This window comes from Siniperca chuatsi, linkage group LG22, assembly GCF_020085105.1.
Source record: "Siniperca chuatsi isolate FFG_IHB_CAS linkage group LG22, ASM2008510v1, whole genome shotgun sequence".
Taxonomy (NCBI): domain Eukaryota; kingdom Metazoa; phylum Chordata; class Actinopteri; order Centrarchiformes; family Sinipercidae; genus Siniperca; species Siniperca chuatsi.
Window position 1 is genome coordinate 17,503,626 of NC_058063.1, and position 16,205 is coordinate 17,519,830.

Below are 16,205 nucleotides of genomic sequence, written 5' to 3' on the forward strand. Positions count from 1 at the left end.
TCTGTGACACTTTGCAGCTGAAACATCTATTAATGTTCTAGCTTATACAAATTGCAAAATAATGAAGTCAACATTAATTAAACATATACTATAAATAGTTAAAAAAATACTTAAGCAGAATTTAAACTTATGTTAAATACATACAAAAACGACAAACGAATTGTCCTTAAATGGGCGAGAATTCAAAATGACACATTTTCACAGTTTTTATATTTCAAAACATGGCTTTTATTTTCAGTTTCACAGTTTGTATCTCATAGCCCATTTGGGCTATGGAATAAAGTTTTGCAATGTCTTCAACAATATTTAAAGCATTTTATTCAAAGAAAGAATAATAAAGATTCAATGAAAACAATTCATGTTGTGAGAAATAGCATCATGTATTCTGCAGAGTGTTGCTGTGTTATTAAAAACAGAAATAACTGATGAATTTCGGCCTGTTGCAAGTCAGTGTCGAATACTGTTACAGTACAATAAATGTGTTTAAACCAAAATAGGTTCAAAAATGTTCTTGATCTAAAAAAAGAACAAAAATATCTGTTTTTAACATCATCCTTTCTAATGGCACATCACACATCTGACTCAATGATTATGTCCTGTCCTTCCCTGACCCTTCCCTCAAGAGGACAGATAATGAGCGGGGCGGCGTTCTTTCCATTTTCTTGAACACAGGGGTTAAAGTATGGGTAGAGAGGCTCAGAGAAGTGACACCCGCTGTAAGCGTAAATGAGTGTCTTTGCTTCTGCGTCGTAGAAAGACACCGACCCTTCCTCGTAGTCCAGGAAGATACCGACTTTCTGGGGGGTTTCCTGGCATTTGAGGGTGACGGAGGGGCCGGCGCAGGCGCTGAGACTGCCACCTTTTCGCCGGCAGATCGCCCAGTAACCGCTGTCGGGACGAATAGTGATGGCCCCCTTCCTGTTGATGGACTCTCTAGCCACTCCAAGATCCCAGTCAGTTTTATCTCCAACCTGAAACACAACGTACAAAATACAAAGTCAGACACACCAAACACTTTCAAACAACCAGCTCAGACATGCATATGACAGCGGAAAATTATTTTTAGGCTTTTTCTGTACAGTATCATGTTAAATGTAATGTGTTACTCCAACTGAAAATTTTGAGCTTAAAGTGTGTTTTCTTGTTTCTGAGCTCCTACCTGAACCACCCAGTAGCGTCTTCCAGATGTGAAGCTTTGTTTCCCCAAACGCAGACGCAGGAGTCAAATCGCTGAGGATTGTCTGGGAGCGGGGCCTTCTGGCTGCTGAGGCTCACCTGTGGATCAATGAAATCATGGTTATCATCGTCATCTTCATCATATTGAACATTGGCCTGATTAGCAACATTGTCGTTGTCACCGCTACCAATTAATTGCCTTATCATGTTTTACATGTCCTGCTGTCTTTACAGTCTTAAATGTGAGAAACTATTCTGAAGAACTATTAGTTTCCTAAGGCGACTGTGCTCTTCACACATTTAAGTCAATGATCGTACAATCAGACAATACCTTCTTTCTGTCTGGAGACAGGACCAGCCAGCCTGAAGCAGTCTCGGGGTCCAGAGTGACATCGACTGCAGAAACAAAGAAGAAAAACAGTGAGTCGGATAATAAAAACGGGTACTAATAAAGGTTAACCTATGTTATTGAAATAAGCAATGGATGTATGATTGTGAACATACCTGCACATTGATCCATCTTGTCTGCTTCTGCAAAAACGGAGAACGAAAAGGTTGATTTCATGCATTGATTTTCACAATCTATCGCTCGAATCTTTGGTCATTTTGTGAAGTAGATAAAGATTTTCAGCCAAAAGACTACTGACCTTCTGCAGACAGTTTGTTCCCAAGTTCCTGGCAGATGTCCACCAGCTTAGAGACAGCTCTCCTCACTGTCCCCATGCAGTTATCTGAGTGGACTGCCACCTCAGACCAGTCTTTAGTGGATGGGAGTTTACTTAGAGATGGGAAGCTCTAAAATAGGGAGGAAGACACATGGGGTTTCTCATGAGTTCTTGAAATGCTGACGCAGCACAGAAATGTTGAAATGCAGTTCAGGTATCTAACCTGTAGGAGGTGAAGAGGGTGCTGAGTGAGCTCCAGGTGCTGCAGCTCGCTGCTCCTCGTCTGCAGTTGGTTGATTTCCTGCTCCAGCTCGACCAGCAGCTCCTCGGCTCTCCTCTCAGCTTCTCCCTGCCTCTCCTCGAGCTCCTCGACCAGCCCGGCCTGTTGTCTCTCAATGGCGGTTATCAGCAGGGTGCAGACCTGAGCGCTGCTCTGTATCTCTCTCTCTGATTTTCTGTCGATTGAAACAATAGAACATGTAAATTTACAGATAAAAAACAGACACACCTGAGCAGTTAACTCTTTTTGAACATGCATCCAGACAACAATGCCGGCCTTACTTTGCTGAGATCCACTGAATTTTTTATCTGCTCCATTTTGCTCAGTCTGGCGTGGATCATCTGTTGAATGTCGGCCTTCGTCTCCCTCAAATGCATCTGCAAAAGGTTAGAAGATATAACATTTTGAATATAGTTTGCTGAAAAATGCACAAAAATGCAAGTGCTGAGAGAAAAGGTTTAATGGCTTCAAGGGAAAATATGTTGACTGGGTGACTGAGTTTATTTTCTCACTTAAAAATGACAAAATACAGAAACAATAAAATAAACTTTTCCTCACCTTGATCCTCTTGCTCTCCTTCTCCATGGGGACGGTCTCATGGTGTTTATGGTGCCTCTCTGTGCAACTCACGCACACAGGCGTCTGGTCGTTCTTGCAGAACATCGTCAGCGGCTTGTTGTGTTTTCTGCAGAGCTGACCGGTGGGGAAGGTGGCCGGATCTGTCAGCCGGTGTCTCTGCAGGGCTGGATCCCTCAGGTGTGGTGTGAGGTGAAGCTCACAGTAAGACACCTGACACACGAGGCACGACTTGACCGCTGTTGACTTGTTTCCCTGGCAGATGTCACAGGGAACTTCGTCAGCCTCGAAGAGTTGGTTTGGGGAATGTTTCACAATGTCGACATCCTCCTCTTGTGTTTTTGTGGGCAGCAGAGACCTTTTGATTTGAATTCACTTCTGTTAAATCTCAATTCAATTCAAATATTTAGCTTTTTTATATGATTTGCAATCATCCGAAAGAACCAGAATGCTTCAAAAAGTAATAAAGAGATTCAAAACAAACCTTGTAAAGATTTCAATGATTTCAGCAAATCCTCGGTTGATCCTGAGTTCTGGACGTTTTCTGAATGTCTCTTTGCACAGCGGACACTCTGACTTGTCCTTCATGTCCCAGAAGCCTTCTATGCAGTCCAGGCAAAAGTTGTGTCCACATGGGATGGAGACAGGGTTGTTGTAGGTGTCCAGACAGATGCAGCACCTGAACTGCACATCATACGGCACGGAGGCCATGTTCCTGGCTGGAAAAAACACATTATATTACTTAAACATGGAACACAGGGAAACAGATACTCACTATTACTCACTTGTCATAACATCAGAATGATTTGCAATTAATGACAATGACACAAGGAATTGCACCACACCGATGACGAATTGTTTTTGAATAAGACAGATAAATCTAACACTGACCAATATTAAGCTACTCCTCAAAACGCTGCTCATTGCATGCTACAAATAAATGAGCACTATAATAATAATATTAACATAGCTGGTGATAATTTAATGGCCAGTTGGTGCTAGCCAAGAAATAGTGGATTGCTCTAAAACAGCTATTCAATTCATCAGACGCTGCTACTCATTGCCAGCTCTGTTAGACAGTTAGTAGATTTAGGTGACTACTTAGTGGTCACTATAGGTGTTTAAATAATAAATCAAATTGTGTAGACCAAAATTTGGCAAAATTATTCTTTGTAGCTTGCAACATGTTGCAAAGACAGAAGTTAGAAAAATCAAACACTTAATGACAAAGGATTTCAAGTAACTAAATAACGATTGCAAATATTGCAATAAAAGTAGAAGTTGCAGAATCCTTGTCTTATATACTTTATATATCTGTCATATCACTGTTATTTACAACATTTAAGTCTTTAGTAATTATGATCACCTGGAAAAATCTGAATAAAGATTAAACTAATGCCATAAAGCCTGTTTTATTTGGTCAGTCCTTAGTTATTTCTAATCATAGATACCATTAATGTAATGAATTCTACGTTCTACACTTTTCTTGTTGCAGTAGTCAACCCTCTTACCTGTTTGGGTTGTCATGTCGAGTGTCCTGATTGTCCTCACAGATGCAGCACATACTGCAGATGCAGAGTGCAGGAAGTTTATATACTCACTCACAGTCACTGCCTGGTTGCAGTGGGTTAGTCACTCTGTTTACCGTTTAGCTCCTCCCTGCAGGTTTTAGAACATCACTCATTCAGTCAGGTATTTGTCTGCTGCTTTGGCTACACCGTGTTCTGTAAATTTTACCCTGAGGTCACATCGTCGTGCTCAGCTGGAGCAAAGTTGTTTCAGGAAAGTGTACAAAGTTTTGTCGTCTTACTGTAACATACTGTGTCATAATTTCCAGCTGTGTACATGTTTGAGCAAAAGCCAAAATGTGATCATCTAATTGCTCAGGATAATAAATGTGTGTGTGGAAAATGTAGAAAACCACCTGAGATAATAATAACATGTACAAAAATGTCAGCAAACTACAATGTGCCATGTGCTCTTCTTGTGGACCATGTGAGTGTATCCTGATTTAATATGTATTATTCCCTTTTTTATTTAAGTTATTTCACATTATACAGGCAAAGTTTGGGCAATTTTTCCATCTTGAAATCAGTCCAGAGATATGAGAATAAATTAATTAAGTTTTTATTACTATGTGTGTGTGTGTGTGTGTGTGTGTGTGTCAAGGTCAGCTAATCCACACTGTCTTATGACTCTAATTTAAGAAGAAGTTCCTCAGACATCAGAAATACAGTTAAACATTTTTATTGTCCAAACTGAGAGTGTGGGAGGAAACCGGAGCACCCGGAGTAAACCCACGCCGACACAGGGAGAAACTCCACACAGCAACAAGAGTCGGGGCCGGTGTGACCCTGACCTTGATTCTGTGGGGCCACAGTGTTAACAACTGAGCCACTGTGCGGCCCTATAGTCTACTGACTGTGGACATTGCTGCAATGTTGCAAACCTCCTCCACCTGCAGCTGCTGGTGTGCTGCTTTATATAATGAGAGCAATTAGAACAAATGCAGCTATTAAACATACGTGGAAAGCAACGATCTGGAGCACATCCTTCCAGGAACTTCGGGAGGCAGCTTTCTTTGCGAGCCGAGCAGGAAAGTCTTTGATTTGAGCCTGCAAAGACTGGACAATGGCTGCGTCCACAACTGGATCCTGTAATACTATTACAGACTCCAGCAGGCGCCTCCCGCAGAACTTCTTCTGCAGGTCCTTCACCACAGCCTTGCAGACTCTCTTGGTGTTCTTCACCTCCGGGCAGAAGCCTTCAGTGACAGTGAGTCCCTCCATCGTCTGGTTTACCAGGTGTCTGATGTGGGAGACCCACTCCTCCTGGCTGCGGTTCTGGAGAGCGTGACACTTAATCAACACTCTCGTCGTCAGCAGGGTAACAAACCACCGGAGCTGGGTCTCACTTTCTGCCTCGGTTGTCGAATCACAGCCAGAGGCAGAAGGATCAGCAGACTCCGGGGATGTTTGAGATCGGTCCATGGTGTCCCCAGAGTTGATTTGCTTCTGTAGGCAATCCTCTGGTGTATCTTCTTGAGATACGGCACTTTTTTGTGGCTCTTCCATTTTCTAGGATGCGTACTGTCTTCAGCAGTTTCTGATGTGAGCTTTGATCCTGAATGTGGGGAACTATGTGCTGCTGATGAGTCATGGATTCTAGAATGGATTCTAGAACGCCTTTGAGAGGTCACACACACACACACACACACACACACAGAAACACAGATAACTCTGGACTTACAAGACACCACAAACAAATCAAACAATACTACAGAGAAAGAAAAGTCCAAAAAGATCGAAAACCTACTCCAACAACTTTCACAGTCATATCTTCAGACGTTCATTGCCTTCAACAAAATTCATCAATCACAAACAAAAAACATTTACTATTTAATACAGGAGAAATCTTAATAAATATTGATTATATAGTCCATCTTGCCTTTTCTTAAGTTGGGAAACTTAAACACTTCAAAATAAAACACCCATTCCAATTGTTTATCATCTGTTCACCAGAATATTGCAGCTTTTTTCCCTTTTTTGAGCCATTTCATGGAAAATTAACTCTTAAATCATCCTAAAAGAAAATGCAACAAATTTTCCACGTCTCCCAAACCACACAGCTCACACAATCTGTTTTCCTTCTAATATTGTTTGCAAACCAGAGGGTGAATACCAGTTCTCAACTGTGCAACTTAAGATATATATTCTAAGATATTCTAGATAAACAAGATTTAACTGATGATTCAAGGCAAAACTTGCGTTTAATTTGCATCGAGGTCCTTCATTTAGTTTTTCACGAGATATTATATAGGTTGATTTGTTGATAATATATATCAAGATATGTCTTAAGTGCATAAACAGAAAGGTGTAAGTTCATCATTGTACATGTAGGCCATTTAACAATGGAATTAACAAGCCATGAAAAGTGATGCAAATCCTTGATCAGGTTCTGAAGGGTTGCTTCCTTATTTCTCACGCTTTTACAGTGTGTTTGTGTGTGGGCTGCAACGTCAAGAATGACCAGATATTCTTAAGGTACTGGATGTTAGCAGATAAGAGTTGTTTTGTCTCAGTGAACTTCTGCATTTTTCTGTTGATCAGCTCGGTGATGCTGCAACCTTTCTAGAAAGAAAAACCTGTTTTGCAGAGTTCCACCTTTTCTTTCAGATGAATGAACAACACCTCACATCAAGAATAGTCACACGTCAGAGGGAAAGGACTGTGTCTTTCAGTGCATGTGCGTCATACAGAACCATCAAAGATTGTATCACCTCTTTGCTCTGTGCTTACTCTCTCACTACTAAGATCCTTTACTTAAGTCAAAGTAGCAATAATGCAATATAAAAACATTAAACGTAATGTACTAGAAATGATACTCAAGTAAAAGTATTATGAGCAAATGCACTGAAAGTCAAAAGTAAAAGTACTCATAATTCAGAAACACAACTCCTGTGAGTGTTACACTCTTATATATTATATTACTGGATTATTATGACTGATGCATCAATGTGTAAGTAGCAGCTTTATGTTGCATTTGGTCAGGATGGAGCTAGTTTATATACTGTTGGGTAGTTTAATGTATAACAGTTCATCATATTTCATAAGATGATCATTTGTTTTGTATGTAAAATCTAATGTGATGACGTGATGAACTTGCTAGCAAACAGTTGCTTATTTACACATCCAGCAATTACGGAGCAACATTATTGTTCATGTGGAGTCATGTTTCTGGCCCCCTGATGAATATTCACTCTCTTTTAGCTCTGTTTTTTGTCTCCACCAACTCCTGAGGGACATATCTGGCTCTTTGGCTGCTAAATGCTCCACTATGTTCACCAGCTTGTCTCTAACTCTGCCATTTGGTGCTAAGCAGGTAGTGTACAGTGGAGTTTCAGAGCTTTTTCGCTGAAAACAGCTGCCTGCTGCGGCCGAAAACAACGCTATGAGAGCGGTGAGAATGAAGCAAAACAGTAAAGTTGCGGGCCGAACAGATAAACAGTGAACTGAAAGTTGTTATAAAATTCTGTAAAGTCAAGGGGAGCAGCAGATTCAGGTGATTATTCTTTGTAGTTTCATCACTACGAGCGACCCCTTTCACATAGTCACTTGGTACATTGTTATTATAGATATATTGACTATAGCCACTTTAAGTCCTGTATTTTAGCAAATTACATTCCACCACTGAGACTCTCATATTTCATTAACAGCAGCTTTTGTGTTTGAGCTGATGAAAAAGGATAAATTGCATAATTCTTTGTCTAAATGTGCAGTTTTTGCATTACTGCAAAATGTCTTAACAAAAACCATGAAATAAAACATACGTTTATAAGTTTATTTATTAGTTATCCATACACAGTAAAAAGTTGGGTGAATTCAGTATTCATGTTAAATGATGTTTTGACCCATCACTTGGCCAAAAACTGCTACATAAAAGAACACCTTTGACTACAAAATAAATTGCATTGAATGTCAATGTATACACTAATGAAACAACATCACGCAAGCCCTTGTGTCCAAACCAGCAATATATTCCTACAGACAGCACTTTGCAGCCTGTGCATACAACGGATTATCAATTAGAAATATGCAACCACCGTCCTCAGTGTAGCCTCACTAGAATTAACCAGAAAAACTGAGACAGTTAAACAAAAATGACTGACAATAAATAAAAAGCACTATGGACACCACAGAGGGTGCAACAAGCATTATTAGTTTGCATAAATTAAATTATGCCACTACTTATAGAATCAACTTTACCAAAGCAGACAACACGGACATGTAGAAACTCAGGGAAGTTTTGAGTGAGTCCTACACCCTTGAACCAGGAAAAAACAGCATGTAAATATATTTGCAGGGTTTTACAACAACAACTCTATCTTACTGATGTCAAAAGCAAATTAAATGCTAATTATTAAATCTGTTGTCACACACAAAAGACAAAAAATCTGTAACAAAATCCTTTATTTAACCAGGTTAAAGCTGAGATTACAATCTAAATCAGTCTCAATTTTAAAATGTAGGTTCTGCAGGCTCATACAGTATTTCTTGGAAAAAGCTGCATAAAAGTGGTTAAAAAGTTACATCTTTTACATACTGTAATACAGTGTAGTTTTACAATTGAGATGCCACAGAAAGGAGGGTAAACAACATTTTTGTGCAGATTACAATCAGATCACGGCTCTCAAGCTTATCACTCAATTGAAAAGTACGTACAGGTTCTGCGTGCAAGTGAATCGAAAACCTGTGAGACAACATCTGACTAGATAAGAGAACTAAATGGGCTTTAACCCAGTTGTCAGGTGACAGTGTAGATTATTAGAATTTTAATTTATGAAAATGTGCATTTTCATTATTGAACAATTTCTAATTGGGTTATTGCAAATATCAGTGGTGGAAGAAGTGTCTTTTACTTAACTAAAAGTAGCAATACCACAGTATAAAAATACTCCATTACAAGTAGAAGTCTTGCATTCAAAACTGTACTTTAGTACATAAGTATTATCAGCAAAATATATCATGTTGCCAGTTTATTAAGTACACCTATCTTAGATTTATTGCAGGACTGTTGTAATAATGTATTAGTTTGACCTTCATGAAGGTTATAATGTTCAGTTTTTGTAGAAACAGTTTTAGAGACGTGTTGATTCAACTTTATGGTCATCTTGGAGACTGCAGTTTGTTGTGCTGTTGAACTGTATTGTTTTATACTGACAGGTGTTTCTATTATTTTGTCCACCCCATTTATATCAATGAGGGTAGAAACACCTCTCTGCATAATGCAATGCAGTTAAACTACATATATATTCCATTCAGAGTGCTACATTTATTATATATATATATATGTATTATTGGAATATTACTGCTGTTGTATTACACTGTCATAGCCCAGCTCTTAGACTGGGACAAAAAACAGGAAACACTGGGGTATACTAAATAATAAAATAATTTATTTACAACAAAATAATCAAAACAAATCCAAAAAATAGGTGGGAGGAATCTGTAAAGCCAGTACTGTAGGGAGTGAGTGAGTGAGTGAGTGAGTGAGTGAGTGAGTGAGTGAGTGAGTGAACACTGGAAAGGAGAGCTTCCAACAGACACAAAACAGAGCAACACCCCCGGCTGAAATACCAAGTCTTAAGGGAGTCCTGACAGGTATGCGTCACGGTCGAAGCCTAACAGCACATTCACAGACTGCACCGAAACCTAAATAGTCCTATTTGCCAACACACACACCTGTAAAACAAATACTGATATTTTCATTTAAATCCTGAGTATCAAGATTGCCTAGACACTTTGCATTCACGTCCAATTGGTGAGACGGCTTTTGGAAAAGCCTGATCAAAAACGTCAGTACACCTGTATTGTTCTCACCCGCACTGACAATACCACCTGTCACTTCTCAAAACATATCATATTCACTATTATGTAAGTTGATCCTGGTGCTTGTGACACAGTAGTACATTCAGATCAGCAGTACAGTATGTCCTTAACCAGAGTCAAAACAATTTGTACAGGTAAGGTTGGGCAAAAGTGTTTTATTTTAACCTCATGAATACATTATTGTTTCCTACAGATAGATACATGTTTGTCTTCACTACATTTTTATATTACTCTTGTAAATTTCTGTATCGACTATAAGTGAATATTGTATTGTGTAAAAACTAATTTAAAGAGATCATACTAATGTTGTTTTGTGTACTTAGCTTCTAAACTTATACTGTACATAAGGAAATGCAGGAAAAACACCCTGATGATGTTACAGACAGACAGGCTGGGGACACCGAGATGGAAAAAGATGGTTCTTTATTAGATAACAGGAGGGGAAGACAGGTGTACGGCTCTGGAGGCTTGAGGCGAAGACGAAGGCGGGGACCCTCTGGAGGTCTGCGGCGAAGGTGGGAGCCATCTGGAGGCTGGCGAACCAGATCAGGGGTCGATGGAGCAGCCGGACAGGGAGCCGGCGACGGAGCAGCCGGACAGCGAGCCGGTGATGGGATGACTGGCAGAGGAGCGAGCTGGACCAGTGGTGTCCAAGAGTCCGGAACCTGCCACTCCGGCCAAGAAGGAGGGTATGGCTGCTGCTGTGACCCAGCCGATGGTTCAGCAGCTTGTTGCAACCCAGCAGTCGGTCCTGCGGCGTGCTGCGATCCAACCGAGAAAGGAGGCGACTGCGATCCAGCAGGAAGTCCGGGGAACTGCTGTGGCCGGCGGAGATTCCGGGGGCGAGGAGCTGCTGCCATCCTGCAGGGGGTGCTGGCTGCTGCGATTCAGCAGTGAGTGATGATTGCCGCGGCGCGTGGTGACAGAGCGACTGCGGAAGTGATGGAAGTGATGACTGGAGTGGGTGTGGTTGGATTGGTGGAGAGTACCGATGAGGACAATCCACCCGCTTTTGAACGGGGTCCGTGGAGCTCGGGCTGTAATCCTTCGGTGTGGGTACGATCTTCTGTTACGGACAGACAGGCAGGAGACACCGATACAGAAACAGATGGCTCTTTATTGGGTTACAGCCAGAGCAGACAGGTATGCAGGTAAGCTCACAACCAGACGATGACGTACGGAGACGGGGAAACACACTGGAATGGAATATAGGAGTCGTGGAGAATCCCATGTAGAGTACTTCGTAAAACGAGATCGGACAACTGGCTGAGGTGAGTGATGTACTTTTTTCCTGGCTGTGATTAGGTGCTGATGGGGAGCAGGAGTGTGATAGGGTGCAGGTGTGTGATTAACTGATAGTGGAGCCTGGCGTGTCTGTGACACTTTGCAGCTGAAACATCTATTAATGTTCTAGCTTATACAAATTGCAAAATAATGAAGTCATCATTAATTAAACATATACTATAAATAGTTAAAAAATACTTAAGCAGAATTTAAACTTATGTTAAATACATACAAAATCGACAAACGAATTGTCCTTAAATGGGCGAGAATTCAAAATGACACATTTTCACAGTTTTTATATTTCAAAACATGACTTTTATTTTCAGTTTCACAGTTTGTATCTCACAGCCCATTTAGGCTATGGAATAAAGTTTTGCAATGCCTTCAACAATATTTAAAGCATTTTATTCAAAGAAAGAACAATAACAATAATAAAGATTCAAAGAAAACAATTCATGTTGTGAGAAATAGCATCATGTATTCCGCAGAGTGTTGCTGTGTTATTAAAAACAGAAATAACTGATGAATTTCGGCCTGTTGCAGGTCAGTGTCGAATACTGTTACAGTACAATAAATGTGTTTAAACCAAAATAGGTTCAAAAATGTTCTTGATCTAAAAAAAGAACAAAAATATCTGTTTTTAACATCATCCTTTCTAATGACACATCACACATCTGACTCAATGATTATGTCCTGTCCTTCCCTGACCCTTCCCTCAAGAGGACAGATAATGAGCGGGGCGGCGTTCTTTCCATTTTCTTGAACACAGGGGTTAAAGTATGGGTAGAGAGGCTCAGAGAAGTGACACCCGCTGTAAGCGTAAATGAATGTGTCTTTGCTTCTGCGTCGTAGAAAGACACCGACCCTTCCTCGTAGTCCAGGAAGATACCGACTTTCTGGGGGGTTTCCTGGCATTTGAGGGTGACGGAGGGGCCGGCGCAGGCGCTGAGACTGCCACCTTTTCGCCGGCAGATCGCCCAGTAACCGCTGTCGGGACGAATAGTGATGGCCCCCTTCCTGTTGATGGACTCTCTAGCCACGCCAAGATCCCAGTCAGTTTTATCTCCAACCTGAAACACAACGTACAAAATACAAAGTCAGGCACACCAAACACTTTCAAACAACCAGCTCAGACATGCATATGACAGCGGAAAATTATTTTTAGGCTTTTTCTGTACAGTATCATGTTAAATAATGTGTTACTCCAACTGAAAATTTTGAGCTTAAAGTGTGTTTTCTTGTTTCTGAGCTCCTACCTGAACCACCCAGTAGCGTCTTCCAGATGTGAAGCTTTGTTTCCCCAAAACGCAGACGCAGGAGTCAAATCGCTGAGGATTGTCTGGGAGCGGGGCCTTCTGGCTGCTGAGGCTCACCTGTGGATCAATGAAATCATGGTTATCATCGCCATCTTCATCATATTGAACATTGGCCTGATTAGCAACACTGTCGTTGTCACCGCTACCAATTAATTGCCTCATCATGTTTTACATGTCCTGCTGTCTTTACAGTCTTAAATGTGAGAAACTATTCTGAAGAACTATTAGTTTCCTAAGGCGACTGTGCTCTTCACACATTTAAGTCAATGATCGTACAATCAGACAATACCTTCTTTCTGTCTGGAGACAGGACCAGCCAGCCTGAAGCAGTCTCGGGGTCCAGAGTGACATCGACTGCAGAAACAAAGAAGAAAAACAGTGAGTCGGATAATAAAAACGGGTACTAATAAAGGTTAACCTATGTTATTGAAATAAGCAATGGATGTATGATTGTGAACATACCTGCATATTGATCCATCTTGTCTGCTTCTGCAAAAACGGAGAACGAAAAGGTTGATTTCATGCATTGATTTTCACAATCTATCGCTCGAATCTTTGGTCATTTTGTGAAGTAGATAAAGATTTTCAGCCAAAAGACTACTGACCTTCTGCAGACAGTTTGTTCCCAAGTTCCTGGCAGATGTCCACCAGCTTAGAGACAGCTCTCCTCACTGTCCCCATGCAGTTATCTGAGTGGACTGCCACCTCAGACCAGTCTTTAGTGGATGGGAGTTTACTTAGAGATGGGAAGCTCTAAAATAGGGAAGACACATGGGGTTTCTCATGAGTTCTTGAAATGCTGACGCAGCACAGAAATGTTGAAATGCAGTTCAGGTATCTAACCTGTAGGAGGTGAAGAGGGTGCTGAGTGAGCTCCAGGTGCTGCAGCTCGCTGCTCCTCGTCTGCAGTTGGTTGATTTCCTGCTCCAGCTCGACCAGCAGCTCCTCGGCTCTCCTCTCAGCTTCTCCCTGCCTCTCCTCGAGCTCCTCGACCAGCCCGGCCTGTTGTCTCTCAATGGCGGTTATCAGCAGGGTGCAGACCTGAGCGCTGCTCTGTATCTCTCTCTCTGTGATTTTCTGTCGATTGAAACAATAGAACATGTAAATTTACAGATAAAAAACAGACACACCTGAGCAGTTAACTCTTTTTGAACATGCATCCAGACAACAATGCCGGCCTTACTTTGCTGAGATCCACTGAATTTTTTATCTGCTCCATTTTGCTCAGTCTGGCGTGGATCATCTGTTGAATGTCGGCCTTCGTCTCCCTCAAATGCATCTGCAAAATGTTAGAAGATATAACATTTTGAATATAGTTTGCTGAAAAATGCACAAAAAAGCAAGTGCTGAGAGAAAAGGTTTAATGACTTCAAGGGATGTTGACTGGGTGACTGAGTTCATTTTCTCACTGAAAAATGACAAAATACAGAAACAATAAAATAAACTTTTCCTCACCTTGATCCTCTTGCTCTCCTTCTCCATGGGGACGGTCTCATGGTGTTTATGGTGCCTCTCTGTGCAACTCACACACACAGGCGTCTGGTCGTTCTTGCAGAACATCGTCAGCGGCTTGTTGTGATTTCTGCAGAGCTGACCGGTGGGGAAGGTGGCCGGATCCGTCAGCCGGTGTCTCTGCAGGGCTGGATCCCTCAGGTGTGGTGTGAGGTGAAGCTCACAGTAAGACACCTGACACACGAGGCACGACTTGACCGCTGTTGACTCGTTTCCCTGGCAGATGTCACAGGGAACTTCGTCAGCCTCGAAGAGTTGGTTTGGGGAATGTTTCACAACGTCGACATCCTCCTCTTGTGTTTTTGTGGGCAGCAGAGACCTTTTGATTTGAATTCACTTCTGTTAAATCTCAATTTAATTCAAATATTTAGCTTTTTTATATGATTTGCAATCATCCGAAAGAACCAGAATGCTTCAAAAAGTAATAAAGAGATTCAAAACAAACCTTGTAAAGATTTCAATGATTTCAGCAAATCCTCGGTTGATCCTGAGTTCTGGACGTTTTCTGAATGTCTCTTTGCACAGCGGACACTCCGACTTGTCCTTCATGTCCCAGAAGCCTTCGATGCAGTCCAGGCAAAAGTTGTGTCCACATGGGATGGAGACAGGGTTGTTGTAGGTGTCCAGACAGATGCAGCACCTGAACTGCACATCATACGGCACGGAGGCCATGTTCCTGGCTGGAAAAAACACATTATATTACTTAAACATGGAACACAGGGAAACAGATACTCACTATTACTCACTTGTCATAGCATCAGAATGATTTGCAATTAATGACAATGACACAAGGAAAATAGAGCTTCTCCAGGATTGCACCACACCGATGACGAATTGTTTTTGAATAAGACAGATAAATCTAACACTGACCAATATTAAGCTACTCCTCAAAACGCTGCTCATTGCATGCTACAAATAAATGAGCACTATAATAATAATATTAACATAGCTGGTGATAATTTAATGACCAGTTGGTGCTTGCCAAGAAATAGTGGATCGCTCTAAAACAGCTATTCAATTCATCAGACACTGCTACTCATTGCCAGCTCTGTTAGACAGTTAGTAGATTTAGGTGACTACTTAGTGGTCACTATAGGTGTTTAAATAATAAATCAAATTGTGTAGACCAAAGTTTGGCAAAATTATTCTTTGTAGCTTGCAACATGTTGCAAAGACAGAAGTTAGAAAAATCAAACACTTAATGACAAAGGATTTCAAGTAACTAAAAAACGATTGCAAATATTGCAATAAAAGTAGAAGTTGCAGAATCCTTGTCTTATATACTTCATATATCTGTCATATCACTGTTATTTACAACATTTAAGTCTTTAGTAATTATGATCACCTGGAAAAATCTGAATAAAGACTGACTAAATATACTGTATTTATAATGTAATTGTCATACTAATGCCATAAAGCCTTATTTATTTGGTCAGTTCTTAGTTATTTCTAATCATAGATACCATTAATGTAATGAATTCTACGTTCTACACTTTTCTTGTTGCAGTAGTCAACCCTTTTACCTGTTTGGGTTGTCATGTCGAGTGTCCTGATTGTCCTCACAGATGCAGCACATACTGCAGATGCAGAGTGCAGGAAGTTTATATACTCACTCACAGTCACTGCCTGTTTGCAGTGGGTTAGTCACTCTGTCTGTTTACTGTTTAGCTCCTCCCTGCAGGTTTTAGAACATCACTCATTCAGTCAGGTATTTGTCTGCTGCTTTGGCTACACCGTGTTCTGTAAATTTTACCCTGAGGTCACATCGTCGTGCTCAGCTGGAGCAAAGTTGTTTCAGGAAAGTGTACAAAGTTTTGTCGTCTTACTGTAACATACTGTGTCATAATTTCCAGCTGTGTACATGTTTGAGCAAAAGCCAAATGTGATCATCTAATTGCTCAGGATAATAAATGTGTGTGTGGAAAATGTAGAAAACCACCTGAGATAATAATAACATGTACAAAAATGTCAGCAAACTACAATGTGCCATGTGCTCTTCTTGTGGACC

At 40.9% G+C, this 16,205-nt stretch overlaps 2 pseudogenes; both read right to left on the bottom strand.

Annotated features, from left to right (window-relative positions):
- Nucleotides 1-204: 204 nt before the first annotated feature.
- On the bottom strand, nt 205-4,361 carry LOC122869768 (annotated as a pseudogene).
- A 7,300-nt stretch (nt 4,362-11,661) lies between these two features.
- On the bottom strand, nt 11,662-15,910 carry LOC122869772 (annotated as a pseudogene).
- Between the last annotated feature and the right edge of the window lie 295 nt (nt 15,911-16,205).